This window comes from Bubalus bubalis, chromosome 10 (genome assembly GCF_019923935.1).
Source record: "Bubalus bubalis isolate 160015118507 breed Murrah chromosome 10, NDDB_SH_1, whole genome shotgun sequence".
In the NCBI taxonomy this organism is placed as follows: Eukaryota; Metazoa; Chordata; class Mammalia; order Artiodactyla; family Bovidae; genus Bubalus; species Bubalus bubalis.
The window spans coordinates 89,728,316-89,734,031 of record NC_059166.1 but is presented as its reverse complement, the minus strand read 5'-3'; positions in this window follow the sequence as shown (position 1 = coordinate 89,734,031).

Here is a 5,716-nt window from a genome sequence, read left to right as displayed (position 1 = left end):
AATCTGATTGAGCTAATTTCTCTAACACTCCATACATTTCCCCAAAGTATTTATATGTGTAACTCAAATGGATTGGTGGAATTTTAAGCAATAATGTAAACTGAAGGGAATATATTCAGGCTTTAGGAAGAAACACCCGTAGGAAATGGTGAGCTGGCAGCCTTCAGGGCCACTGGTTGTGCCTCAAACACCGCCCAGTGTGAGTTTCCCAAAACTGTCGTAGCTTTTCCAAACTCCACTTCACCTAGCACATGGAATCCTCAAATTCTTTAAAAGTTCCATATGTACTTCACAGAATCGTCTGTGAGAACAGTGGCAGGAGCTGAATAGCAATTTAGAAAGCAGAGGCCTTGAGCCTTCGTTGGTGGTTAAGACTGTGTTTCCAATGGAAGGGGCGTGGGGATCGAGCCCTGGGAAGGGAACTAAGATCCCACATGCCTTGAAATGTGGCCAAAAAAAACCATTAAAAAAAGCAGTGACTCCATACAGGAAAAGTAAGAAGGAGGTTACAGAGACTTTATTTTCAATAAAGGTAAAGTCTTATCCCCAGAAATAGTCATACTTGTACCACATTCACATTAACGTTTCTAGAACTTGACATTGAAGATTACTGGAGTCTGTGGAGAATATAAAATATTGTGTACAAATTCAGTTGCTTGTTAAACATTTTTCCTGTATTCTTTTGTTATTAAATTACATAGTGGTTGTAGCCTCTGAGATGCAAATAAAGATTTTCATAAAGCTTTAAAAAAGCACAATATCAGTGAGCTCTCTTCTTTTAAAAAGTGAGTTATACTTCTTGCAAACATTGTTTATTTGTGTGGTACTATAACAATTTACATAAATTTTTAAAAACTTAATTCATACTTCTAAACATCACTTCCGAAAACATAATATTAAAAGTTATTTGCATTCATTAAATTATTCCAAAAGCTTTTTTAAAATTACCACATGGTGAATATTAAAATCATACTATGTTCTAAAAATCAGATCATAGTATATGAGAGGTCTAAAAATGTTATTTGCTGCAAGAGCTTAAATATATTTACCATGAAAAATTATTTACCAAATATTTACCAATATTCACCAAATGTCTGCTATGTATATTATTTTCCTTCAACAACAAGTGCTCATTTCACTTAATTTCATTTTTGGGTCAGGAAGGAATATCTTTTAAAGTCTTTCACTGTGCTCTTTTAACTGCTGTTTCCATTCTTCTTTTTAACCAGAAGAACTATGTTGGCTAGAGTTAAAAATATAGGGTTCCAACCTATCTCTTTCTTCCCATCATCTTTATCCTCAGACCATGACTGAAGTTACTTTTCATAATGAGGGGCTTCACAGATTCACACATAGTACATGAACACTGCTGCTGCTGCTGCTGAGTCGCGTCAGTCGTGTCCGACTCTGTGCGATCCCATAGACGGCAGCCCACCAGGCTCCACCATCCCTGGGATTCTCCAGGCAAGAACACTGGAGTGGGTTGTCATTTCCTTCTCCAATGCATGAAAGTGAAAAGTGAAAGTGAAGTTGCTCAGTCGTGTCCGACTCTTAGCAACCCCATGGACTGCAGCCTACCAGGCTCCTCCATCCGTGGGATTTTCCAGGCAAGAGTACTGGAGTGGCTTGCTATTGCCTTCTCCTACATGAACACAATGAACTTCAAATGCTTCAATTTTGATATAATTGAAGTTGTCAGGGATTTGAGAAAGAAATGTGAAAGAACTCTCAGTTATATAGAAAAGTCATTAGTTAGAAAAGTGTCAGCTGGGCAAGCTGAACTGTGATTGTCCATAAAGTGGACACTTTTTATAAATTAATGTCCTTTGGAACTTCAGTAGACCCTTATTTTAATTAAACCTGAGATAATTCTCTATGGATTACAGTGAGTCTTAGTGAACTCCAGTGAACTTTTCCATCTCCTGATATCTCCTTAGAGGGCAGTATGTACTTAACACCTAATCTCCAAACTGAGCTTCTCATTCTAAATAACGCACAGGTAAACTAGAGTCTGAGAAAGGACAAAATGTCCTGTACCAAAAAAGTCACTTCTTCTTATCTTCCAAATAGCCAGGTCAGTCCCAGCAGGCACACTTATATATTCCAGAGTCTGAATTACGGGATCTTAGTTCCTTGGCAATTTCCTAGGTAAATACAGTCATTATGTTCTTAGTAGAATAGAAAGAATCCAAGATTTGGAGAGGTCTGTGTTTAAATGCAGGCCATGATATTTAATAGGAGATTGTTATTGTTGTTGTTGTTGTTTAGTCACTAAGTCATGTCCAACTCTTGAAACCACATGGACTGTAGCCCACCAGCCTCCTCTGTCCATGGGATTTCCCAGGCAAGAATAGTGGAGTGGGTTGCCATTTCCTTCTCCAGGGGATCTTCCCAACCCAGGGACTGCACCTGCGTCTCCTGCATGGCAGGCGGATTCTTTGCCACTAAGCCATCTGGAAAGCCAGACGCAGTAGTAGTAGGTGGCTATAGCGATGGCAGTAGAAGGAATAGTAGTAGAAGGAATCACAGCAGGTAGTGGTAAGACAGCAGTAATAGTAACTGCTATCAGTCTTAAAAACAGTAGGGGTAGAAGAGAAAAAAAGCAGTTGGCCATTTTCTTATGCTGGAACATAGTGAGAGTCTCTTAGCTATCTTAAAAAGGGGGACACAAAGTTCCACAGAGTTATTATGGTCCATGTCTTGAGAAGACATCATAATTGGGAAAATGAGATTGAATATGGATTGAGAAAGAAATGTGAAAGAACTCTTGGTTATATAGAAAAGTCATTAGTTAGAAAAGTGTCAGCTGGGCAAGCTGAACTGTGAGATGTTTGCTTAGAATTATATTAGATTGTGGACCTCCACAATAAGTCCTGGGTGTTGGTAAATCTGATCTGCTGAGACTTATGCCTGTCTTGCTGCCATTTTGATATCCCTTAGGTAGATGAGTAAAAGGACACAGTAGACCTTTTCAAGCATTAATAAGCAGTCAAAGAAAACCAGGTGAGATAAAATGAGGAACTCTGAAGTGATAAACCAGCCTTGATTGACACTGAGAACCCCTATTTGTAACTGAAGTACATCATTTAAAAGTATACCTACCTCCATCCTTAAAAGATTCCATCAGACGGAAAATGCCTAATTCAGCCTCTCTTCCTTGGCTCATTAAGAATGCTAGAAAACTCTAATGAACATGATTGAGTTTAATGGCACTCTTTAGGGTCACTAAGAGTCGGACATGACTGAGCAACTTCACTTTCACTTTTTACTTTCATGCATTGGAGAAGGAAATGGCAACCCACTCCAGTGTTCTTGCCTGGAGAATCCCAGGGGAGGGGAAGCCTGGTGGGCTGCCGTCTCTGGGGTCACACAGAGTTGACACAACTGAAGTGACTTAGCAAAGCAAAGACACACTTGCATAAAATGTATTCCTATAACCTAATTGAAAATTGTTGTCCCTAATCTCGAGAATATACAAGCAACTCCTACAGCTCAACTCCAGAAAAATAAATGACCCAATCAAAAAATTGGGCCAAAGAACTAAATAGACATTTCTCCAAAGAAGACATACAGATGGCTAACAAACACATGAAAAGATGCTCAACATCACTCATTATCAGAGAAATGCAAATCAAAACCACTATGAGGTACCATTTCACGCCAGTCAGAATGGCTGCGATCCAAAAGTCTACAAGTAATAAATGCTGGAGAGGGTGTGGAGAAAAGGGAACCCTCTTACATCGTTGGTGGGAATGCAAACTAGTACAGCCACTATGGAGAACAGTGTGGAGATTCCTTAAAAAACTGGAAATAGACATGCCTTATGATCCAGCAATCCCACTGCTGGGCATACACACCGAGGAAACCAGAAGGGAAAGAGACACGTGTACCCCAATGTTCATCGCAGCACTGTTTATAATAGCCAGGATATGGAAGCAACCTAGATGTCCATCAGCAGATGAATGGATAAGAAAGCAGTGGTACATATACACAATGGAGTATTACTCAGCCATTAAAAAGAATACATTTGAATCAGTTCTAATGAGGTGGATGAAACTGGAGCCTATTATACAGAGTGAAGTAAGCCAGAAAGAAAAACACCAATACAGTATACTAACGCATATATATGGAATTTAGAAAGATGGTAACAATAACCCTGTGTACGAGACAGCAAAAGAGACACTGATGTATAGAACAGTCTTATGGACTCTGTGAGAGAGGGAGAGGGTGGGAAGATTTGGGAGAATGGCATTGAAACATGTAAAATATCATGTATGAAATGAGTTGCCAGTCCAGGTTCGATGCACGATACTGGATGCTTGGGGCTGGTGCACTGGGACGACCCAGAGGGATGGAATGGGGAGGGAGGAGGGAGGAGGGCTCAGGATGGGGAACACATGTATACCTGTGGCGGATTCATTTTGATATTTGGCAAAACTAATACAATTATGTAAAGTTTAAAAATAAAATTAAAAAAAAAAGAAAATTGTTGTCCCTAATTTCAAGGAGTTTGATTAGAAAATTTAGGAAGGAGGACTTGATTATTGGTAGGTTATTGATGGTTTAATTTGTTATTGGTTAACTTGGTTGATTTAACTTGGTTATTGGTTGGTTTAACTTGATTATTGGTTGGTTTAACTTACCACAAATAAACATTTCTCTTTAGATATAACATCTCACTCCCTTTTCTTATTGCAAAATGATCTGTTTGAACAATATCAAGTAGTCAATAAATTGGAAGTTTTGCATCTTAATCATATCTTCATATAGTATTGGATAATTTATTTTCAAGTTGTTTTACTATCATTTTAATTACTATTCTCTTTGTTCTAATTTGAGAAGAAAACAGAAAGTTTTGTCAATTTGTGGTCCTTACCCTTTCAGTTACCCCATACCACTTATGCTTTCAGTCTTTTCTCCACCTTCATTGTTTCCTTTAATACACGTGAACACTCATACCCACTTACACGCTGCTGCTGCTGCTAAGTCACTTCAGTCGTGTCCGACTCTGTGTGACCCCAGGGATGGCAGCTCACTAGGCTCCTCTGTCCCTGGGATTCTCCAGGCAAGAACACTGGAGTGGGTTGCCATTTCCTTCTCCAATGCATGAAAGTGAAAAGTGAAAGTGAAGTCGCTCAGTTGTGTCCAACTCTTAGCGACCCCATGGACTACAGCCTACCAGGCTCTTCGGTCCATGGGATTTTCCAGGCAAGAGTACTGGAGTGGGGTGCCATCACTTTCTCTGCACTTACATGCAGACCCCTCTACTTGCCTCTCCTTATCTCTCTTTCTGTTCCTGGTATCCTTACTCTCCATTTCTTCTTATGCTCTCATGTGTTGAAATTAGAACCATGTCCTCACTTCCATCTTGTTTATAAATTCACTTCAATATTACCTTGACTCTAATATTTCTCTGTATCTACTTTTATTGAAGTTACCACCGATCATTGAATCATTCATTACATACACTGGTTGTAATTTGTGGTAAGTCCAATGGAAGTAAAAAATGAATTTATATTGTTTTTGACATCAGTGAATTTATAGTGCAATAAGTAAAATTACTTTCTCTTAGCTTCTATCTGGTCCACCACCTATGCCTAAGTTCTGTCCTTGACGTTTTATATTATAATTCCTTGAACAGACATATGCTGAGGGTCTACTGTGATTCTAAGCATGTTAATAAATAAATGGGTTGTATCTGTTACTCCTCATACTC